At 41.5% G+C, this 25,448-nt stretch overlaps 1 protein-coding gene across 1 annotated transcript in view; it reads left to right on the top strand.

Annotated features, from left to right (window-relative positions):
* The window catches only part of LOC110262135 (uncharacterized), a 285,706-nt gene extending 271,369 nt beyond the window's left edge, over nucleotides 1–14,337 (top strand). Inside the window, exons 4-5 of the transcript XR_014812782.1 lie at nucleotides 11,836–11,978; nucleotides 13,384–14,337. The gene's annotated coding sequence lies outside the window, so the exon portion shown is untranslated. The remainder of the gene's footprint in view (nucleotides 1–11,835; nucleotides 11,979–13,383) is intronic.
* Nucleotides 14,338–25,448: the final 11,111 nt, after the last annotated feature.

Here is a 25,448-nt window from a genome sequence, read left to right as displayed (position 1 = left end):
TCAGACATGTTTAGAGAATGGTCTTGTGTTTATCTTGCTGCCTCATGGTCACAGATGAAGGTGTGAAATGGTTTATGTTCCTCAGTAGAACGCTATGGTCCAGCTGTTAGAGCCGGTCCAGCTGTTAGAGCCAGTCTAGCTCCTTGCTGACAGCTGTCAGAGGCTACTTTTTTCATTCTTTTCTTTCTTTTTTTTTGCTTTTTTAAGGCAGAATCTGAGGCACATGTAAGTTCCCAGGCTAGGGGTCAAATCAGAAATCAGAGCTGTAGCTGCCGGCTTATACCAGAGCCACAGCCATGCCAGATCCAAGCCGCATCTGCAAACTACACCACAGCTCATGACAAGGCTGGATCCTTAGCCCACTGAGTGAGGCCAGGGATTGAACCCACATCCTCATGGATACTAGTTGGATTCATTTCCACTGCACCATAAGGGGAACTACTTTTTCCTTTCTCATTGGGAACACATGAAAAAAACACAATGAAAATAAGAAACAAGCAGATAAACCAGAAATACCTGTAATTGAACCATTCTGAGATAAGCAAACTAAGGTTTCTTTCTTTCTTTCTTTTTTTTTTTTTTTTGATTATAGATGCTCTTAGTATTTTTCCCATGCAGGTAATTATCAAAATGATAGTAATATTTACCAAACAAAATTGTACAGCCTGCTTTTTTTACTTAGCAAGCGATCCTGAATGTTTTTCTTATGTCAACAAGTATTTTCCTTCAACATGATTTTTTTATTGGCTACAAAACATGAGATTCCTGGCCTATAATTTACTGATTTCCTTGATTTGAACATTTTTACTATGATAAATAATACTGGGACAGATATCCTTGTATAACATCTGATCATTTCCTTGGAGTAAATTTGTAAAATTATGATTGCCGAGTCAAATAACAGCTATAATTTTCAGGGACTGATGGTGTTGATATAATCATGATTTAGGATGATAGCCTCGGTCTGCCAGTCAGGAGAAAATCATAAGAACTGGGCTAAAGTGATGCCTATGGAGGTCTTCTGTGCCAAGGTTTGGCTTGTAATTCAGAGCCCAGAAAAAGGACAAATGACAATAATGACAAAGTTGTATACCTGGAAAAAAAAAATCTCATTTGTAACTTGATGAGGGATTTCAGGAGAAACTTATTTTCATCCTGTGCACGGTATCTGGAATTTTCAGCTTCTTACAGGAAAATCTTACAAGTGAGCTTGGAAAAGCTGCTAATCCTTCTTCTTCCCCCACTCGTGGAATGAAAAGTTAACCACTTTTCTCCCTATGTGACAAGCAGAGGAGAGGGTGTCTTTTTTGTCTGTTTGTTTGTTTTTGGTCTTTTGGGGGCTGCTCCCCACTGCCTATGGAAGTTCCCAAGCTAGGGGTTGAATCTGAGCAATAGCTGCTGGCCTACACCACAGCCACAGCAGCTAGGGATCCAAGCCACGACTGCGACCTACACAGTTCTCAGCAAGGCTGGATCGTTAACCCACTGAGTGAGGCCAGGAATCGAACTGTATCCTCATGGTTCCCAGTTGGGTTTGTTGCCTCTGAGCTGTGACAGGGACTCCAGGAGAGGGTGTCTTTGATTCAAAGCAGAATGGAGGGGTGACTCGATGCCCCAGAAGAAGTAAGGGTACGTGTCAGATGAGTTGGATAAGATGAGTAAAACTAAAAAGGAGGGTAGAGTTTTGAGGCCATCTTTGTACCTCCTGTAAGTTTTCCTTGCTTCTCTCAGCTAGTTGTATTGGATCTTACTGGCGAGTAAAGCCGTCTTATTCCTGATTTAATCACAATGGATTTCAGTTTTACAAAACCTAGAAGGAGAATGCTACTTGACGCAAATTTTTGACAGCAATCCTTTTCTAGGTTAACGAAGTTTCCTTTTAGGCTCAGTTTCCCAAGAATTTCCATAATGAATGAGTACATGTTGAAATTTATCCATTTTTTTGGCATTGGGCAAAATTTTTCCTTTCATCTGTTAATAAGATGTAAAAAATTAGTAGGTTTTCTGATATTCATCCATCTTACATCCTTGAACTAAACTCTACTTGGTCAGGATGAAAACTCTGATCAATTCAGCCAACTTCTGTGAATCATTTCATAATGTTGGCAATTCTGGGACTAAAATTGTATTGTCCCTTTTCATTTTGGGCCCAACTGGCCTTCTAGAAGAATTGGACAGCTTTCTTTCATTTTAAATTCTCTGAGACACTCTTTGTAAAATGCAGGCTAGATGATCTGTTCCCGTAGATCCTTAATCACTTACTTCCAAAACAATTTCCTTCCACCTTCTAACCCCACAGTCACTCCCACTAATGGAAGAGTTGATTATGTAATTGGTTTCTTTCACAGTTATACTGATTTTTTTCAGGTTTTCTATTTCTTCTTGAGACTATTTTAATAATCGTATTTTGTGCTTTAAAAATGAATTAGAATGTATGTTGCAGTATTTTCATACAAGTTTTAAAATATTCTACTGCTTTCATAATTATGTCCCACTTTTTTTCCCTGAAAATATTTATTTGTGCATATTCACACTATTTTTCTTGTTGGTCTTGCTAGAGGTGTGCGTATTTTATTAGATTTTTCCAAAGGATGGCTTTTGACATTCTTAATACTTTCTGTTTCTTTTTTTCTTGTTTATCAGTATTCACTCTCATCTTCTTTTAAACATTCTGTATGTTTATTTTTGTTTTTAATTGTTTTCTAGGTGCTTGGTTCATGCATTTATTTTCAACTTTTCTTATGTAAAAAATTAATACAGGGAGTTCCCGTTGTGGCGCAGCGGAGGCAAATCCGACTAGGAACCATGCGGTTGCAGGTTCTATCCCTGGCCTTGCTCAGTGATTTAAGGGTCCAGCATTGCCGTGAGCTGTGGTGTAAGTTACAGATGAGGCTTGGATCCTGCATTGCTGTGGCTGTGTTGTAGGCCAGCAGCTGTAGCTCTGATTCAGCCCCTGGCCTGGGAACCTTCATATACCACGGGTACAGCCCTAAAAAGGAAAAAAAAAAAAAAGAAAAAGATGGGTGTATATATACACAATGGAATACTACTCAGCCATAAAAAGAACAAAATAATGCCATTTGCAGCAACATGGATGGAACCAGAGACTCTCATACTAAGTGAATTAAGTCAGAAAGAGAAAGACAAATACCATATGATTATCACATATCTGGAATTTAACACACAGCGCAGATGAACTTTTCCGCAGAAAAGAAACACATGGACTTGGAGAACAGACTTGTGGTTTGCCAAGGGGGAGGTGGAGGGAGTGAGATAGACTGGGAATCTGGGGTTAATAGATGAAAACTATTGCATTTGGAATGGATTAGCAATGAAATCCTGCTGAATAGCACCGGGAACAATATCTAGTCACCTGTGATGGAGCATGATGGAGGATAATGTGAGAAAAAGAATGTGTATATGTATGTGTGACTGGGTCACTTTGCTGTACAGTAGAAAATTGACAGAATATACCAACTATAATGGAAAAGATAAAAATCATTAATAAAAAAGGTTTGGATTTTAAATTTTCTAACATATGAATTTTTTAAATTTAATTTTACTAGAGTACAGTTGACTTACAATGTCATATTTGTTTTAGGTGTACAGCAAAGTGAATCAGTCATACGTTTACATTTATCCATTATTTTTTCCCATATAGGTTATTACAAACTATTGAGTAGATTTTCCTGTGCTAGACAGTAGGTTCTCTTTCTCCTTCAGATTTTTTTTTATTAGAGTTGATTTACAATATTGAGTCTGATTTAGAATTTAATTCATGGCTAGAGAATATGGGTTGTATGATGCTGAACCTTTGACATTTGTTGAAGTTTCTTTTGTGACCTAGAATGTGGTTGATTTTATAAATGTATTTGCAAGGCCAAACTTGGTTAGTTTTGTGGTTCGGATTTTAAATCCTTGCTAATTTTTTCTCCGCTTAATCTATTATTATCTTATCTAGGTATGTCAAAATCTCTTTTTATGATTGTGGATTTCTCTCTCCCATTTTGGGTTTCAGTAATTGTGTTCTGGGAGAATTTACTAAATTCCTCAAATATTAAGTATTTAAATTATGAAAGAATTTCTAAATCTCTCAACTATTTTTGTCTAGCCTATGTGCAGTCTATTGCATTTTCCTTTTATATGTATTTCTTTTTATCTCTAAGATTTCTGGGCTTAATTTATGTTTGTTGTGTTGTTTCTTATTCTTATCTTCTATCTCTTATTCTTTTTTATCCTTGGAGTTTCTAAACATATTTCTGTCTTTCTTTACTTTTTAAGGCCACACTCACAGCATATGGTAGTTCCCAGGCTTGGGGTCAAATCAGAGCTGTAGCTGCTGGCCTACACCACAGCCACAGCAATGCAGGATCCCAGGATCCGAGCCGAATCTGCAATCTACACCACAGCTCATGGCAATACCGGATCCTTAACCCACTGAGCAAGGTCAGGGATTTGACCTGCATCCTCATGGATGCTAGTCAGATTCATTAATCGCTGAGACACAATGGGAACTCCTAAACATATTTCTATTAATATTTTAAGAGACTATTTCTTGGGCTGCACCATGGAGGCCTATAAGCCCTGTACTTGCCCAGCTTCAAGAAAGAGCCCTGAGTCAGCAACAGAGACATCAATGGTTTAATGGTTAGGGGAGCTTACATGCTGGAAGCAAGGTCCTGGAGTGACACCCCCTTGTATGTGATGGATGGGCGGTGGGGGTTTACCAGCTATAGGGTGAATTGACTTCAGATTGGCTCATTGGTTACCTGGGAAACTAGAAGAGGGGCAAACCCCTCATTCCCTCTGATGAGAACAATCTCTAGCTGGGCCCTGGGGCGAGTATGTAGGAAGGTCAGTCGTATGTATAGGGTGTAGGTGAAGCAGGCACAGGTGGAGGAGGCGGTGTACAGAGAACAAGAGAGCAACCATGTGAGTGACATGACCAAACATTATTCTATGTGATTAGCTTCATCTTGGGTAAATTCTTATCCCAGTCATTGATTTCTCTTTCTTAGACAACATGTTCAGTCACTGTCACTCTATAGGAGCCAATTTTCTGGTAAGCACACCCCCCCCTGCTTCCCACCTTCCAGTTCTGGGCCCAGCAGCTCCACTCATCAGTTTGTATCTATGATCAATTTCTAGTCAATGGAGACGTCTCTCAGTTTTTAACTCCACTGGTTTCTTATGGTTTTCTCTTTATGCATTTTATCTGTTGATGCGATATTTCTGCTGGAGAGGTTGTCTGTGTGTGTGCGTGTTTGGACAGAAATTGACTCGTCCTCCTGACCAGATTCCTGCCCTCCAGCCCCGACAACCCCTTTCTTCCAAACGGTAGGTTTCCAAACTATTACCCTTCAAACTGTCAGTAAATACTATCATTTAGCATATTATTCTTCCCTTGAGTTTAGAAGCAAATGCTACATGCCAAGTATGCAGAAGAATAAAAAACACAGTCTCTGACCTTAAGAAATTTACATCTGGTCATGGAGATCGGTCAGAATACTATGTGGGGTAGTGAAAACAGCTTAAGTCTCCTAGAACATACTAGGCATTCAATACTCATTTCTTACATTTTTACTTCTTTGTCCTTGAAATAAAGGTAAGGAGGCAAGTGAAATGATAGAAATAGCACCAATTTTTGAGTTTCATAGGGAAAAACCCTAACTGCTTAGCTTTGCTTATTAATTTAAAGACCCTGGACAAATAATTTCAACTCTCCATACTTCAATATTTTTATCTTTGAAATGGAAATAATAACATGTGTCATGGTTAGATTTTGTAGCTGCAAATTTGAAGAAAGCACTTGGCCTCTTCACTCCCGAAGCTTTCGATGACTGGAGAGGACAGGTATTGAGTGAGGAGCTCTAAGTACTCTGAGGTCTGATGGAAAAGTATTGCAGGAATTGACAGAGACTCTTAACCTGTGTGGGGAGTCTGTAAAGACTATGCTCAAGGAGGAAAGAGTATTTCAGCTGAGATCTGGAGAATGTGTTACTCTAGGAAAGGGAGTCGGCAGGAGAAGCAACAACATGTGTGAATCCTCGGAGGCAAGAAGGGTGTATTTGAAAGCCTGAAAGACACCCAGGGTGTGTGCAAGATAGAGCAGGGAGAGAAAGGGCTCAGATGAGGCTCCCAAGTCCTGAGGGCCTGCTCTTTTGTTTGTTAAGGTGTGTGTGTGTGTGTGTGTGTGTGTGTGTGTGTGTGTGTGTGTGTGTGTATTAGTCCTAAGCATAATGGAAAGCCATTGAAGATTTTTAACCATGTGAATATGTTAATATTGGCGAACCCGGTTATGATGGGTGAAGTGAAAAAGACATCTTGGAGAGGAAGATCAGTTGGGAGGGAATTACAGGATCCAGGGAAGAAATGGCAGTGGCTGAGACCAGAGCCAGCATCCTGAATGGAGAGACTGAATGGAAAGAGATGAGATACTGAAAAGGCAAAGTCACGTGGACTTGCTCAGAGGAAGCAGGAATGGAGAGAAATAATACAAGTGAAATGCCTCTGCCAGGCAGCCATCTCCACCTCTGTGCTTGTGAGGGGTGGGGTGCTCGGTATTGCATCTTCCCCAGTAAGAAACTCAGAGTCTTAGCTTCATGTACATAGGAGCAAAGTAAGATAGAAATAACTAGTAAGAAGGTGGCAGATTTCTTGGGCAAAACAGAAGTTTTTCATGGCCTGAACTGTTCTGTAAATGATGGTCAAGTCTAACCAACCATGACTACAGTCTCTGCTTTCTCTCCATTCTTCCACATCATACATTTAATGAACTGAGCTCATTAAAAACATCACTGAAAGTTGCCCTATACATATCCTTTCCTGGTGATGACAAAGGGCATACCTTTAATATACTTTTCTTTATTCAGTTGGTTGGTTTGTTATTCTGGGCTCAAAAGAAGTGTCATTCCTTTAATGAATTCCCACTCAACATCAAGGACACCATGTTTATTAAACGTAATTTGTAGATCCTTGCCATCCACCTGATCCAAAGGACCTAAGTGGAGGAAATGAGAGGTCTCTTGGTGCAGTGACGTCGTATTCCTCTGCTTCTTCTATAGAATGTCCTAGAACCAGTCACCTTTTCCCTTGAAAGAATGGTTCAGTAGGCAGAGAGGAGCAATTGGCTCCAAATCTTTCTTCCCTAGTCAGGTTTTGTGCAGCAGGGATCATCTAACAGTGTTGTCCCGTACAGCTCAGGATCCGGGGCAGTGAGGAAGAGTGGAATCTGCTCCTTTATAGAAATGGCACTGTCCTGGCAGGTTCTGCAGGAGCATTCTTAGGGGTTTTCTATGAAACCACACTTTGAAGAACATCAAGTCCAAGACCACTTCTGCTTCATCTGGAATGAGAAATTTTGAAGAACGAATTGGATTGTTTGTCAAATACCAAGGCGAATCTATAACTATTCAGCAGGAACCTCCTTACTTTGCTCACTGATGCTCCTGCAATCTGTCTCCTAGGGAGAACCCTGGTGGAGCTCTCAGTGTTGTCCTGGCAGCTGAACCTTCTTTTAGGATGTACTGCAGTAGCCACTCAGATTCCCATTTAAGAGAATAACTTCAAAAAGTCTTCTATTGGAGTTCCCGTCGTGGCGCAGTGGTTAACGAATCTGACTAGGAACCATGAGGTTGTGGGTTTGATCCCTGGCCTTGCTCAGCGGGTTAAGGATCCGGCGTTGCCGTGAGCTGTGGTGTAGCTTGCAGATGCGGCTCGGATCCCACGTTGCTGTGGCTGTGGTGTAGGCCAGCGGCTACAGCTCCGATTAGACCCCTAGGCTGCGAATCTCCACATGCTGCAGGATTGGCTCCAGAAAAGGCAAAAAGACAAAAAAAAAAAAAAAAAAGTCTTCTACTATGCGCCCTTTGAAAATCAAGGTAAGTGAAGCTTGATATAGGGAAGTTATCAGAAATTCTCAAGTGGTAGGGACAGACCTAATCCTTGAAGGGCAGTCTTTCCTAATATAGGTTGGTTCCTTTCCATTGCCTTTGTTCCATGTATGTGAAAATTATTGTGTGTTGTAGGAGGTATTAATGTGGAATTATAAATGCTGGGGGAAGAGAGGAAAAAGTGTGAGATCTCTAAAATGAAGAGTGAAGTTGTCCATTTACTTTCTTAAGGATCCATTTATTTTTCTAAGTTCTAACATTGGCTCAAATTAGGTTATTGGAATGTAGAATACTTTATTCATTCCAAGTTTTGCTTTAATAGTATTCTTTTAGCTTTTAGCACAATTTGCTACAAGAAATAAACAGATGGCAGTCACTTTTTAATTTACTAGACAAAAAGATACGAGGATTGTTTATTATATCACTTAATGCTTTCTGAACAAGGTTCCATGTGAGAAATTTCTTCTGACATCTAGATTTTTTCTTTCTTTTTTTTTAAACTGCCTTGACTCCGTCTTTCCAAAATGAGAGTAAAGGTAAATTGTGATGTCTTTTTTGCCTTGATTACAAGGAAGTTGATAGGCAAAATTTTAGGTTACACTTTTGCAGCAGTCTTGCTTTTTATTTGTTTATGAATGTGTGTTTCTATTGCATTAATATTCTTGCTGACTGGCTTTTTGGTAAGGCACCTCAAAATTTCTTTTTAAAGAGAAAAATTATGAACATTTAATAGATTATTAAATGCTATGTTAAGCAGCTCTCACATCTAAAGTTTTCAGCATCCCTTTAGATGGGAGCAAATTGGTACTTATTCATCTCCCATTCCAGGAGATTAGTCTCCAAGATATACAAACACCTCCTGCAGCTCAATACCAAAAAAAAAAAAAAAAAAAAAAAACACAACCCCATCAAAAAATGGGAAAAGATATTAACAGACAATTCTCCAAGGAAGACATATGGATGGCCAAAAAACACATGAAATGATGTTAAACATTACAAATTATTAGAGAACTGCAAATCAAAACTACTATAAGGTACCACCTTACACCAACCAGAGAGTCTATCATCAAAAGTCAAGGGTGTCAAGAAAAGGGAACCCTCTTACACTGTTGGTGGGAATGTAAATTGGATGCAACCACTGTGGAGATTTCTCAAAAAACTTAAAATAGAATTACCATATGATCCGGCAATCCCACTCCTGGCATTTATTCAGAGAATAATGCTCTGAATAAATCCTTGACTTGAAAGGATGCCTGCACCTCTATGTTCATTGCAGCACTATTCACAATAGCTAAGACGTAGAAGCAACCTAAATGTCCATCAACAAAGGAGTGAATAAAGAAGGTGTGGTACATAGACACAATGGAATATTACTCAGCCATAAAAAGGAATGAAATAATGGCATTTGCAGCAACATGGCTTGACCTAGAAATTATCGTGCTAAGTAAAGTTAGTCAGACAGTGAGACACAAACATCATATGCTATCACTTATATGTGGAATCTAAAAAACAGATACAACTGACTCATAGACTTTGAAAAACTTACCATTTCATGTACTCACCCATAATTTGTTTTTGATGTCATAATTTACCTCCTTTTATATTGTGTATCCATTAAAAAATTATGGTAGCTATCATTATTCTTAATACTTTTGCCCTTTCAACCTTTCTACTAGAGTTAAATAATAAACACACTACTATACTACAATATTAGAATATGCTGATTTCACCTATATTCTCACCTTTACCAGCATATTTTACATATGCATGTTTTCTTATTATTTAGTTAGTGTCTATTCATTTCAACTGGAAGAACTCTTTTCAGCATTTCTTTTTTTTTTTTTTTTTTTTTGGTCTTTTTGCCATTTCTTGGGACTGCTCCAGTGGCATATGGAGGTTCCCAGGCTAGGGGTCCAATCAGAGCTGTAGCTGCCAGCCTACGCCAGAGCCACAGCAACACGGGATCCGAGCCACGTCTGCAACCTGCACCACAGCTCACGGCAACACCGGATCCTTAACCCACTGAGCAAGGCCAGGGATCGAACCTGCAACCTCATGGTTCCTAGTCGGATTCGTTAACCACTGCACCACGATGGGAAATCCAGCGTTTCTTCTTTAAATGCTCTTAAGTCTTTGTCAGAGAGTTCATTAATTTTGGGGGGGGATCAGTTATTGGAGCTTTTTTGGTTTCATGTTTACCTGATTCTTCATGATTCCTTTATCTTTATATTTGAATAAGCGGTCTCTTTTCCTAGACTTTACAGGTTTCCTTTGGCAGGGAAAGACCTTCACCAGTCAGCTCAGCTTGGTGTCCTAGATGGGTCAGCTGGTACTTCCTGCAAGTACCCATGGTCTAGGACCCATGTGATTGATGCACACAGCCTTTGGCCTCCCTCAGGCAGGCAGGCCAGCCACTGACCTCACCCAATCCTATTGGGACATCTAGTTGGACAGGAGCACTGTCCATGCTCTAATGTTGGGGGAAGATGCTGCTGTCTGGCTCCCAAGGATTGGGTGGGCCTGCTGGCTTGGCTCTGCATTCAGGCAAGAGTCGCTAGGTGAGCTCCTTTGTTGGGCAGGGTTCCTGACTGCTCTCGGTGGCTGGGTAAGACTGTTAGCTGGATCCTTCAAGCACCTCTCTCAGGCAAGTTTGCAATCTTTGTTCCTTGGCAGGGCAGTGGACTCTGTAACTGGACAGGGCTGCAGACTGGGCCTTGTGATTAGGAAGGCCCCTTGCTGTGCTCTGATGTTGGGTAGGCCCCTGGCTGGGGTTTCTGATCAGGCAGGGCTTCCGATTGTATCCTGTATTTGGGTGGGGGTGGGGACGACATCCTGCAACTGGGCGTGATCTCTGTCTGAGTTCTGTTGAGGTAGGGTGCAAGCTACGCGCCAAGATTGGGTGAGGTCAGTGGCTGGCCTGCCTGCCTGAGGGAGGCCAAAGGCTGTGTGCATCAATCACATGGGTCCTTATGCTGGGAGTTGTTCCTGCGTGGGGCTGTAAGTTATGCTTCATGGCTGGGCAGTATGGTAGGCTATTTTCTGAGCCTGCTCATGGTCACAGTTCAGGCTCCTTGGTTTTGTGGGACCAGGATATGCTCAGAAGTTGGGCAAGGATGCTGACCTGGCTCACTGTCAGAGATGGGCAGTTGGATGGACTCTACAGCTGCCCAGGTTCTCTGGCCACTTTCTTTGTGGGTGAGATTGGAGGTTGCACTCTGCAGGTGGACGGGGTTTCAAATTTGCTTCTCTGCCTGGGGAATGCCACAGAACTGGCTCCATGGCTGAGGCTGTCCCCCATTGACTAGGGACACAAATCAGGTAAAATTGCCAACCGAGCTCTTTGGACAGACAGGGCCCTGACTTGACTCTAGAGCTACTAGCTGGAAGGTCTACTGGGATGCAGCTGAAAGCAGGTTTTTTTGTCTCCAGGAGGTGAGGGCTGGTTACTGTAAGCCTTGCTCTTCTGCTCCATCTCTATCTGCTTCCCAGTGGTCAAGCCCTGAGGATTCTCCTAGTGACCCCCCCCCCCGGGAGGCAAGACCCTGGTGGGCCTCCTGGGAAGTGTCCCACTTTGCTGGGGCAACTGGATGTCCACTTTAGGATTTCTTTTCTCATTAAAGAAGCCATAAGCAAGCCTGGAGTGGGGATGAAAGATAAACTGCCCCTCCTATCCTTCTAATGGGGTCCCTCTTGGTCTCCAGGGTCCAGTGTGCTTCAGCCTCACCCCCAGGTTCTGGCATTTTCACAATGTTGTGTTGTCTACGGATAGTTGTTAGTTGTTCCTCTTGTGAGGGGGACTGAAATGAGGAACTGCCTATGTCACCACCTTGATGACATCAGGTCTCCAACATGGGATTTTTTGGGGGAGGGGGCAATAAAAAAATGTTCTAAAATTGATTATAATGACGATTGCACAACGCTGAGTACACTTTGCTTTTTCCAGCTGGATCTGGACCTGCCACAGCTTTTCTGCTGCCTCCTCTTCATCCAAAGAAACACGTGACTTGGATGGACAACTGATGTACAAGTCAGCTGAACAAAAGCAATCCAAACACTGTAGACTTCCTCCTTTGGCCCTTCTTAGAAGCCTGATTCAGATCTTAAAGCACCTTTTTTTTTTTTTTTTTTTTAATTTTGTGGCCACAGGTAGCATATGGAAGTTCCCTGGCCAGGGATTGCTCCACGCTGCAGCTGCCACCTATGCCACAGCTATGGTGATGTGGGATCCTTTAACCCACTCTGCCAGGCAGGGATTGAACCCTCACCTCTGCAGCCACCTGAGCTGCTGCAGTTGGATTCTTAACCCACTGTACCATAGCAGGAATTCTGATCTTGGTGCCTTTTTAAGACATGTCCACAGCACAGTGCCTAGCAGGACCCCTGGGACATAGCAGGTGGATCAATAAATTGAATTACATTATGTCACCTCTTACCGGGTCTCTCTTTAGAGCAGAGAAATGATGTAAAGTATTCTTGTTAATATTGACCTCTGTGTGGCATTCAAATGCCTCTAAGTGCAGAGCTGTATAGCCCCTTGTGGAACCCCAGGGGTGTTTGTTCAGAGTGCCTGTTCCAACTCACAAAAGCCCTTTGTGGGTTCCTCCTGGGCATATTAATCATCCTCCAAGCCATTAAACCCATCCGTTTTAATTGGATAATGACTCCCGTTTTTGAATCTGTGGAAAATCCATCCCCACCTCCATCTGTAAGAAGGTTTCCGATGTCCTGATGGCAGCGAGGCTTTTTGTCCTCCCTGTAGCCCTGCAGCCACCAAGGGCCAAAGACCAATTTGCCATAATGAATTTAATATGTTTGGTCTGAGCCACAGAGTTCCAGGCCAGCCAGAGAGGGCCTCCCTTTAGGGTTACTTTCCACGAAGTGAATCAAAGAAGCATGTCAACAGGCAACTGCGGGCTAAGCGTGCAAACCCTTAGGGGGCCAACCTCATTTTCAGTCCAGCCAGCTTCAGAGCCACTTTTTGGGCTGTCCCAAGACCTTTTTTGCCTCCTGCTCCTGAGTCGACACTAGACCATTTTCAAGCATGTATCATAACTCTTAAAAAGAGGTGCTTGCTGATTTCTCATCTAAAAGCTGGCCCTTCGTAGTGACAAGAAAGAGTTTTGTGAATGACCGGTTCCCTTGGATATTTTGGGGATCTCTTTTTTATGTGAATTATGATCACCTGTATTTAAAGTACACTTAATGATTACATTTTCAAAGAAAGCCAAATCCAGATGAGTTTAGGGATTGCTTAACTTTAAGAGCTTCAAGAGATTATCAGGTTTAGGTCTTTGCCTTTAGAAATAGACTACCAGGGAGTTCCCATTGTGGCATGGCGGAAACGAATCCGACTAGGAACCATGAGGTTGCGGCCTTGCTCAGTGGGTTAAGGATCCGGCGTTGCCGTGAGCTGTGGTATAGGTTGCAGATGCAGCTCGGATCTGGCTTTGCTGTGGCTCTGACATAGGCCAGCAGCTTTAGCTCTGATTAGACACCCTGGCCTGGGAACTTCCATATGCCACGAATGTGGCCCTAAAAAAAAAAAAAAAAAAAAAAAAAAAAAAAAAAAAAAAGGGAAATAGACTATTAAAGGCTCTAGGACCCAAGACATAAACTTAAGTGGCAATTCCAGGGCCTTTGACAAGATAATGCTGATACCTATTGGATTCATCTATTCCATCAAAATCATGAGCAGGTACACACAGCTAAGCATTAGAGGAATCAAACATGATTTAAAGAAGGAGGTATCTGCCTTTGAAGAGTTCACAGTTTGGTCTAGGAAAACTGTAAACATCCACAATGTGTTATGCGCTGTCAGAGAGACACAGAGGTCCTTTTTACCAAAAGAAACTTGGAACCAAGAAAAGGCCACTCAAAATAAATTCATTTCGAGTGGAATCCAGTTTTTCCAAGTAAATTAAGAAAATAAGGTTTAAAACTGAAAATATGAAAATAACTTTTATTTAGTAAACAAAATTTAGATTAGCACTTAATTTTCTCTGTATTGCAACTTTTAGGACATAAAAGGAAGGTATCAAAATAGCTCTTGGTGACAAATGGCATGATGGCAGAAGGGTAATATCATACAGATGGTTATTTTGCAAAACTGTAAAAGAGTTTCATCAATGTCATTTTATTTTGGTACCCAAATAATTTTATTTTGTGTCCCTGTTTATTGATTTTTGTCTTCTTTGATTGCTAATGTATTTAAATCTGCTAGAGTCTCACTTTTTAATAGATGTCCATGTGATTCTGGCAATTCCCTAAAAATCTTTCCTCAATGTTGTCAAAATCCTACATGGTTGGCAAGATATGCAATTTCATGTCACAGCAGGAAGACATCAGGACCAGAAGAGTGAGAACAGACGCCAGTGTGAAGCTGGGTGTGATGCTTTGGTGAAGACTAATATTAATGGAGAATTGATCAGTAAATATTTTCATGTTATGCTGACTATTGGTTCTTCTCCAGTTTCTTAGTTATAAGGATTTGGAATGAATATTTAGGTAATAACAAAAATCTCTTCCCCTGAAATATATGAGGAGTTCAGGAAAGACAAAGACTGGGAAGATGCTTGAATTTAAAAAATTGAAATTTATTAACAGACAAGAAGTGAAATATTCCCATGGTAAATTCTTCTGTGACTATGACTTAGCCATTGATATGATCAATACTAGTTGCAACCAGATTAACAGTTATTACACAGAGATCACTGGAGTTACTTTTCTTTCCGTTACAATCAAAATATGTCCCAGAGGTTTTCTGATTCTAAACTCAGTGAATATTCTTTTTAGTGAAAGAATCGTTAAAATTACATATTACAGTGACAAATTACAGTTTTATTATTTTTATTGTATTACTTTCCCAGAATCCCAATTCTTACAGGATACTAGGAAGAAGACTAAAAGTTGTTTTATCTTCCAGCCAAACATTCTTTTACTAAGACAATAAAGATGTCTCCTGAGTGATAAAATTCCATTGAGCCTGATTTGCAAGCCATTTGCTAGCTTGTTAAATGGATCGGCTTGTGAAATGCGGTGCCATGAGGTAGAAAATCCAGAATTGTACCTGTTGATTACACACAAACATTGCTGAGATTTCTACAATACAAAGATACTATTATCCTTAATCCTCCAGAACATTCATCATGCATATGTAGTACAAGGTACACCCTTTAACGTCTTGTTGGAAAACAGTTTGGAAAAATAGTCAGCAATGGCAGAAAGTAAGATTACTGAGGCGAGAAGAAAGTGCGAGCAGAAACCAACAGAGTGAAAAGAAAACGTCAGTTATAGAGACTGCTGATATAGGAACTGTTGTTCAGTTTCAAGTGACACAAAATAGAACATAAACTCAACAATGGGAGTAATAGGCTTACAAAATCAGACTCAGGGCAAAGGAGTCCTGGCTTCAGCAAAGACCCAATATCAGCCTCAAATGCCCTGAAGAGTCGCCATCAATGCTACTAAGCACGGTCTCTTACTAAGACCATGTCTTTGTCAATTTCTATTCGTTGTCTCTGCTTTTTGCCTGTGTCGACCTCATTCTCTTACCTCTGGCTGGTCTGACTCCATGTGACAGGTGAAGGTGGGCATCACAGCCCAAAAACCCTGCCACCGGAAAAGTAAGACGTTCTGTCCCATTGACCTCAAGTAGAATGATTTCAGGCAAGATCTGTTTGCGTCTCCAGACTGTCACTTGTCATCCTGGCTTCCACAACGTCTGAGGGCAGAAGATACTATGATGAATCTAGTCCTGGTCTTCTGACGTCTCATCAAGCCCAGGACATAGGTTATGTTGCCAGAAAAAATGAGCAAAAACTGGTCTGAAAAAGACTGCTACGATTACAGGGACAAACCCTTGTCTTCTGTTAATTTTTGTCTTTCCGGTCATCCCCGAATCTAGAGAACAGCTTATGCGTCCTCTTATTGGCCGTTTAAACCAACTGAGGCTAATTTGACTTGGACTCGACTTGTATTTTCATTAGTAGAGCACCCTCATGGGAAAGAGAATTTACACAGGAATAGGAAGTAATTTACAGATGACCGAACTTTGTTTTGTGAACCTATTTGCTGCTGCGATTAACCCTGAGAAAGTGTGTTGTTTCTGCCCCCCTTTAATTTAATTTAACTGTAATTTGATAAATTAGCAGAGGTGGGGCAGTGAGCACCTAAAAAGATTCCGCTCAAAATAAATGTGTATCTAAAAACGTCCTGGAGTTCCCATTGTGGCTCAGCAGTAGCAAACCTGACTAGTATCCATGAGGATGCAGGTTCAATCCCTGGCCTTGCTCCGTGGGTTGAGGACTTGGCGTTGCCATGTGCTATGGTGTAAGTTGCAGACTCAGCTCAGATCTGGCATTGCTGTGGCTGTGGTATAGGTCAGCAGCTGTAGCTCTGATTCAACCCCTAGCCTGGGAACTTCCATGTGCCACTTGTGTGGACCTAAAAAGCAAAATAAAAAAGTAAATAAAAATATCCTGCCTTCTCTGAAAATACTAGGAGAGAAATTCAATAAAATCCTTTTCAACTTCTTGAATGAAGAGAGCAATGCTTTTAAATTGATGTTAATAGCACTCATGGTTCTTAATGTTTATACTGTAACTGTTTACGAAGATAGTTTTCTAATGCCAGACTCTGATTTGTAGAATGTGTTCAAAGATGGTTGAGCATTTTTTTTTTTTTGGTCTTTTTGCTATTTCTTTGGGCCGCTTCCGCGGCATATAGAGGTTCCCAGGCTAGGGGTCTAATCGGAGCTGTAGCCACTGGCCTACCCCAGAGCCACAGCAACGCTGGATCCGAGCCGCATCTGCAACCTACACCACAGCCCACGGCAACGCCGGATCCTTAACCCACTGAGCAAGGGCAGGGATCAAACCCGCAACCTCATGGTTCCTAGTCGGATTCGTTAACCACTGCGCCACAACAGGAACTCCGAGCATTTTTATTTATTGATTGATTTATTGATTTTTTTTTTAAGGCCACACCCGTGGCATATGGAGGTTCCGGGCTAGGGGTCCAATCCAGCTATAGCTGCTGGCCTGCGACACAGCCACAGCCACAGCAACACCAAATCTGAGCCACGTCTGTGACCTACACCACAGCTCACGGCAATGCCGGATCCTTAACCCACTGAGCAAGGCCAGGGATCAAACCTGCGTTCTCGTGGATCCTAGTCAGGTTCATTAATCGTTGAGCCACGTCGGGAACTCCATGGTTATGAATTTTTAGATATGTCCAGCTTGTGTGTGTGTATGTGCGTAGCAGGAGAAGCACCACGTAAAGCTCATTGAACGTGTCATATAAAAAATTGTGTGTCTGTGTAGGTCAGATGAGTGAGTGCATATGTGTCTCCATAAATAGGATACATGTACTTGGGGGAGGGGGAGGGATAAATTAGGAGTTTGAGATTAACAGATACACACTACTATATAGAAAATAGATAAACAACAAGGACCTACTGTATAGCACAGGGAACTCTATTCAAGGTCTTGAAATAAACTATAAAGTAAAGGAAACTGAAAAAGTTTTATGTACGTAAAACTGAATAACTTTGCTATATACCCAAAACTAACACAACATTGTAAATCAACTATACTTCAAAAAACAATGTTTTTTAAATACACACGTACACAGGAGTTCCCACTGTAGCTCAGTGGTAATGAATCCAACTAGTATCCATGTGAATGTAGGTTTAATCCCTGGCCTCTCTCAGTGGGTTAAGGATCTGGTGTTGCCATGAGCTATGGTGTAGGTCACAGACACAGCTGGGATCCCATGTTACTGTGGCTGTGGTGTAGGCCGGCAGCTGCAGCTCTGATTTGACCCTAACCTGGAAACTTCCATATGCCGCATGTGTGGCCCTGAAAAGCAAAATATGTATGTATGTATGTATATATATGTGTGTGTGTGTATAAATATATATATATATATATATATACATATATATATATATATATGTGTACACAAACCTTTACTCTCATTTCAATAGTAGGATATGCATGTTTCTTAAGTAGATTTATATGTTAAAGTTACTAGTGGAATATAAGATATAAGTCATAAGTTTTCAACACTGGTTCATTCATCTACACAAAGGTAATTTTAACATTTTAAGTTGAACGGTAACATCCTGTTTGGGAGATGATGGGTGTTATGGGTTGAATTGTGTCCCGGAGGAAGATGCAATGAAGTCAGCCCTTCGTATCTGTGAGTGTGATCTTACTTGGGAATAGGGTCTCTGCCGATGTGATCAGGTTAACCGGTCCTACTGGATTAGGGGGGTCCTAATCCAATGAGTAATGTCCCTATAAGCAGATATTTAGACCTGGCGTGAGACACACGAGGAGGACACCATGAGGAGATGGAGGCAAAGACTGGAGAGATGAACTTACAAGCCAAGGAACACAAGGAGCGAGGACAGAGTCTCTTCGCAGAAACTCCAAAGACAACCAACCCTGCCAACACCTGAATTTCCACCTTCAACCCTCCAGAATTGTGAGAGCATGAATTTCTTTTTTTTTTTTAAAGCCACCCAGTCTGCGGTAGTTTGTAACAGCAGCTCTAGGGCACTAACAAAAGGGTTAACATTTATTAATAGTACTGACGCTTATCTCTTGGAAACTTGCCACTAAAAAATAATAATAATTAAAATAAATAAATAAATAAACAAACCTGCCATTTGCACAAAGAAAGGTGTGAGCCAGACTATAAGAACCTGGCTTTGTCCTTTGCCAACAAATGGGGATAATAGACACTTTTACAAAATCATTTTGATCATATAAACAGCTGAATTTGACTTTCCAGAAACTAGCCAGTTTGTAAGGGCGCTTCTGCATCACATATATTTATCTCATGAGTGGTGCATTTAATTGCATTACATACATGGAAGGAACAGAAACTCAATTTTTTTGGAATTCATGGACTAAACAAGTGGGAGTTTTGCTTTTCTCACAAATGAACATTAAAAAAAAAATCCTGCAGTGCATTAAGAATCCAACTGCAGTGGTTCAGGTCACTGCAGAGGCTTGGGTTCAATCCCCAGCCCACTGTGGTGGGTTAAAGGATCCTGTGTTGCGATAGCTGCCCTGTGTAAGTCACAGCCGCATTTTTGGATTCAATCCCTGGCACTGAAATTCCACATGCTGCAGGTGTGGCCATAAACAAAACAAAACACCAAAAAAAAGAACCCAAAACAAAACCAAAAAACCACCCCAAACTAACAATGCTTGTACACCTCTTTTCAAAAAACCAGTCCACACTCAATGCTTCTGAGCCCCCATTTTGGTCACCTGGATGCTGACCTGACAAACAGAGATACAGCTAAGTGTCTGAGGTCGTCCCAACTTCTTGAGACCAATGAACTTGACCATGATGTCCCCAGTGACAGACCATGCCTCAGGGCTGTGCCTTGGTGAGGAGCTACCCTTGCCCTTGTCCACTGCAGCGGGTCTGACACACTGCACTTGAGAGAAGGAGGCTGATACTCATGCTAGTTTTACAAGCCACTGTGCCTTCCCTTCCTTCTTTCTAGAGCACATTTTGTACTTTCATTCTTTTTTTTTTTTTTTTTTTTTTTTTTTTGTCTTTTTGCCTTTTCTAGGGCTGCTCCCGCGGCATACGGAGGTTCCCAGGCTAGGGGTCTAATTGGAGCTGTAGCCATCAGCCTACACCAGAGCCACAGCAACGTGGGATCCGAGCCTCGTCTGCTACCTACATCACATCTCACAGCAATGCTGGATCCTTAACCCACTGAGCAAGGCCAGGGATAGAACCCGCAACCTCATGGTTCCTAGTCGGATTCGTTAACCACTGAGCCACGAAGGGAACTCCCTGTACTTCCACTCTTTTAGAAGCTTCTTCCTTTTGTTGAGAAATTGGTACAGGCAGCTAAAACTTATAGTAGCACTTTAGATCTTGTGTCTGGTTATAATTACATTCATGGGAAAAATGCACACATAACAATTCCTCACTTTCAGTTTCATGTAGCAAAGTCGACTCGGATGCCACCATGCACCAAAACCAAACCTCATGGGTTATCTCGGAGAGTGGGGATGACGGAGACTGAGTCATTTCTTGAGAAAAATAGCGAACAGGCCGGGAAGAGAACAGTCCTTCATACTGAGCCGTAAAGCATTAAGATAGCATTAACTGCAAAGGTTCCTCTATCCCGTTCTGTTAAGGCACAGGCAACACATGAACACAATTTCCTGTACTTTGTCTTTTGATTTAATGCTTGCTATAGACATGGGTTACGCTTTAATGGGGGCGTGGTTAGAGAAGAAATTGTACTCCGACCATATAGTCACAAGAGTGTGGCGGAGAAGTTTCTCGCAGAGATGGAAAGAATTATATTATTAACCACGTAAATTAGATTTGGGATACTTGACAGGATTCTATGATCTATTTCCACGTTGTTTATAATGCCGGGACTCTGCGTTTCTTAGAGAGGTCCCCTCCAACTCTTTATCCTGCTGGTTTGTTTGTTGGTTTAATTAAGTGCCTTTTACCAGAGGGTGCTCAGAATTGGGTCATGCACAATGTTTGTGGCAGAAGAGGAGACATTGCCAATAAACAACAACAACAACAAACTGATGGAGTTTGAAGTCTATAAAAGGAATGTCTCGTTGAACTAAAAACGGAAAATCCAAGTAATGAATCTTCACAATAAATAAGTGACCATCTTGGAGGGTGTGAGTTTCTCATTGTTTTGAAGATGCTTTCTTCATTTTACTTGCCTCAAAAAAAAAAGCAAAACAATAATATAAAACTTAGGCTCAAGATTTAAACCACTCTTCTAAAGGTGGAACAAATTTTCTTCTGGAATATTGACATTTCATTTGGACCTAGCAATAGCTGGGAAAATGTCCCAGAGTCTGAGAATGTTCTTTTATTACCGAACAAGATTTCACTTGTTTCTAAAACCCTCTTAACCAGCCTCTGTCATTTTTTAATTAAAAAACAACAACAACAAAATCACCACCAAAATTGTCTATGAATTATACCAGAGTTAAGACCCTAGAAGAGTTTGACTCAGAACAGTTTTGCACGAGCATTTACAGAAAGGCCAGAATCAAAAGACTCGACTCCTAGGTTGGAGTTCCTGTCGTGGCTCAGCGGAAATGAATCTGACTAGGATCCATGAGGATGCAGGTTCAATCCCTGGCCTTGCTTAATGGGTAAGGATTCAGTGTTGCCATGAGCTGTGCTGTAGGTTGCAGATGTGGCTCAGATCTGGTGTTACAGTGGCTGTGATGTTGCTGTAGCTCTGATTCAACCCCTAGTCTGGGAACTACCATGTGCTGCCTGTGCGGCCCTAAAAAAGAAAAAAAAAAAAAAAAAAAAAAAAAACCTTCCAGGTTGACCGAAATTCCATAGACGGTGTCAGGCAAAAGTATCGATTTTTTATATCATGGTACTTGGAGGGGTAGTATGAGTTGTTATTAATTTAATAGATTACATTTTCTGATTCCCTGTGTGAATTGCTATAGCGTTATTGTCCTGCGCTGGTAGTAACTCTTGCCTTCTCTCTGGAATACAGAAGTCACACAAAAGGGGCATAGTATAGCTGCCGAATATATTTTTTAAGTTAAACATCAAAGAATGTGAATTGATGCAATAAGATTAGAGATTATAACAGATTCAATCAGCCAGGTTTGTTTTTTTGAACACGGAACACTAAGAAGTCTTTTACACCTTTGTCTAGAGGATTCTTTTTTCTTTTGGGTTTACTTCAATCAAATCCCTATTATGTTAAATTACTTTTAAAAATGTTGGCTATTAAATGAGCCCCTACACATAATATAAAATTACGTCATTGTAACTGGGACAGCATTTCTTTCACAATTCATTTAGTCACATCAGCCCTGAACATGAGGAAGAAGCCATCACTGCTTTTGTGTTTGATTTTTAGTGCTTTGGGGCCCATCCATTCATTCTATTTTTTATTTTATTTTACTTTCCAATTTCCTGTTGTTTTTAATTATACCATTACACCAGGATTTTATTGTATTTTAACCTATTTTTAATTGAAATATAATTCATACATTGCATTGTATTGGTTTTAGGTTCTCAACAAAATGATTTGATATACAAATATATTATGAAATGATTCACACAATAAGTTTAGTTAACATCTATCATCGCACATAGCTACAATTTTTTTTCCTGTGATGAGAATTTTTAGGATCTACTATCTTAGTAACTTCTGAAAACAAATAACATCTCGCTTTTTTGTTTTGGACCACACCTGCAGCATGCAGAAGTCCCTGGGCCAGGGATCAAACCCGAGCCACAGCAGTAACTTGAGACACAGCAGTGATAATGCCGGACCCTCAACCTACTGAGCCACCAGGAAACTCCTCTTAGCAACTTCTAAATACACAGCAGCATATTGTTAACTATAGTTACCATGCTGTATATTACACCCTCAGGATTTATTATAACTGGAAGTTTGTACCTTTCAACCACCTACCCTCTTTTTGTCCATTCCATACCCCATGCCTTTGGCAACCACCAAACAATTCTCTATATCAATGAGTTGTTTTTTTAAGACAATAAATTGTTTGTTTATCCACATATAAGTTATACCATAAAATATTTGTTTTTCTCTAACTGGCTTATTTCGTTAGCATAGTACCCTAAAGTTCTACCCATGTTGTGGAAAATGGTAAGATTTCCTTCTTTTTTTTAAATGGCTGAATCGTATTGCATTCTATCTATATATCTACATCTATATTGATAGAGATTTCTTTATCTATCCATCCCATGATGGACACTGAGGTTATTTTCATGTCTTGGCTACTGTAAATGATGCTGCAGTGAGCATGGGGGTGCAAATATCTTTTTGACATAGTGATTTTGTTTTTTTTCAGGTAAGTACCTAGAAGTGGAATCGCTGGACCATATGGATCATTTCTAATTTTTTGAGAAACCTCCATTCTGTTTTCCATAGTGGCTGCACCAACTTACAATACTGCCAACAATGCACAATGGTTCCCTTTTCTCCACATCCCCTCCAACATGAGTTATCTCTTATCTCTTTAAAGATAGTTATTCTAACAGGTATGAGGTGATGTCTCATTATGGTTTAGACTGGAAGATTCTACTAAGCAATTTTACAGTGTGTGTAAAAGAGCTTTAAGAGCTTTTCACTTTGACCTAGGAATTTTTTTTTTTTTTTTAATTTTTTGGGCCATACCTGTGGCATATGGAAGTTTCCAGGCTAGGGGGCGAATTGGTGCTGCAGCTGCTGGCTACAGCTACAGCAATGTGGGATCTGAGCTGCATCTTCAACCCACACCACAGCTCACAGCAACACTGGATCCTTAACCCACTGAGCAGGGCCAGGGTTTGAACCCATGTCCTCCTCATGGATACTAGCCGGGTTCATTTCCACTGAGCCACAACAGGAACTCACTGATCTAGAAATTGTGTTGTTGAATCCAAGTTCTTATGCCTGATGCGTAGGGAAGCTAAACAAATCGAAACATCTGAGTTTGGAGCAGAGAAAGTTTTACTGCAGGGCCCAGCAAGGAGCACAAGTGGCTCGAAAGACCTGAACTCCCTGATGAGTCTCAAGGAAGAGTTTTTGGTTTGTTTGTTTGTCTTTTTAGGGTTGTACTCATGGCATTTGTAGGTTCCCAGGCTAGGGGTCAAATCGGAGCTACAGCTGCCAGCCTACACCACAGCCACAGCAACATGGGATCTGAGCCGCATCTATGACCTGTTATACCACTGCTCATGGCAACACCGGATCCTTAACCCACTGAGCAAGGCCAGGGATCGAACCCGCATCCTCATGGATCCTAGTCGGGTTCGTTTCCGCTGAGCCAAGACGACAAGACCTCCCTTAGGGGAGAGTTTTTAAAAGCAAACTTGGGGGGAGGGCTACAACCTGTGCGACCTTCCTGTGATGGGTTGGTGGTGAGGTAATGGGGTGGGGTTGCAGAAGTCTCAGCCATCAGCCTTCTGGTTCCAGCCAGTCTGGGACCCAGGTGCTTGTGCTCAGCCTGAAGTGACCATCCTCCACCTGGGCAGGGGCTGCAGCCCCTAGAGAAGAACTAAGAGCTTCGTGTCAGGTTCGTACGTGCATCCCACCCCCGCCTCACTTTGGGAGGAATCAGAACCCTGCCCGTCGCTGCATTATTCCTTGACTGCCGTTCCCCTGTCTCTTGGTTCCCTCACCTCCATAATGACGAACTCTTTGAATCTGTTCTTTTGGAACTCAGGGAAGGTCTAGGAGGCTGGAGCCTTTTTCCTACAAGAAATGGGGACCTGGAAAGGCTTTCATACCTGGGAGGGTCCCACAGTGTCCAGCTCTGTTTCAATTCTATTTTTCCTTTTATCTTTTTAGGGCCGCACATGTGGCATATGGATGTTGCCAGGCTAGGGGTGGAACTGGATGAATCAGAGCTGCAGCTCCCAGTCTACACCACAGTCACAGCAATGTGGGACCTGAACCACATCTGCGATCTATACCACAGCTCATGGCAACGCTTGATCCTTAACCCACCGAGCAAGGCTAGGGGATTGAACACGAACCCTCATAGATCCTAGTCAGTTTGGTTACTGCTGAGCCACAGCAGGAACTCCCAATTCTATCTTTAGAAAGTAATTGGAGATTCGACCCAAGACATATGAACAGAGTTTTATGGATGAAATGGATGGATGAAAACATCTGTAATAAGCATCCTCATGGGTCGTTAGTCTGGTTTGTTAGCTACTGAGCCGTGATGGGAATTCCTCTTTATGAAATTTAAATATTTTTATTAAGGTTATTTATAATATGAGGGAAATATTATCTGATAAGAGGAGAAAAACAAAGTAAATGGCCACATGTGTATAACAGAATATTCAGCAGTTGTTAGCCAAATGAAGCTCATGTCAGAGCCCCAGGGTTCTTGAGTGAAAGCTGAATTTGGCCCAGAGGATGCCAAGTCCAGTCATAATGGAACAGGAGAGGGAGTTCGCATCATGGCTCAGTGGTTAACGAACCTGACTAGTACCCATGAGGACACAGGTTCGATCCCTGGCCTTGAGCAGTGGGTTAAGGAACTGGCGTTGCTGTGACCTGTGCTGCAGGCCAGAAGCTGCAGCTCTAATTCGACCCCTAGCCTGGGAACTTGGATTCTAGAATTTGGATCTGCTGGTTGGTTTGCATCCTCAGGACCTGTCATGATGCTCTACAGGGTGGGACTTTGCTGCCACCTTTGACTTTGGTGGGGCTTTGATTGGCAAGAATGGATGAAAACATCTGTAATAAGCATCCTCTCGGGTCGTTAGTCTGGTTCGTTAGCTACTAAGCCATGATGGGAATTCCTCTTTATGAAATTAAATTTTTAAAATTTTTATTTATTTATTTATTTATTTATTTTGCTTTTAGGGCCCCACCTGGTGCATATGGAGGTTCCCAGGCCAGGGGTCTAATTGGAGCTGCAGCTGCCAGCTATGCCACAGCCACAGCAATTCAGGATCCAAGCCACATCTGCCACCTACACCATAGCTCACAGTAACACCAGATCCCTAACCCACTGAGCAAGGCCAGGGATCAAACCCACAACG

The sequence above is a fragment of the Sus scrofa genome, chromosome 8 (assembly GCF_054392235.1).
Source record: "Sus scrofa isolate SSC_HxYL_T2T_F1_AM1 chromosome 8, Sscrofa_HxYL_maternal_Yorkshire_Landrace_v2.0, whole genome shotgun sequence".
Lineage (NCBI taxonomy): Eukaryota > Metazoa > Chordata > Mammalia > Artiodactyla > Suidae > Sus > Sus scrofa.
Note: the sequence above shows the minus strand (reverse complement) of the source record. Positions and strands in the feature narration are given on the sequence as shown.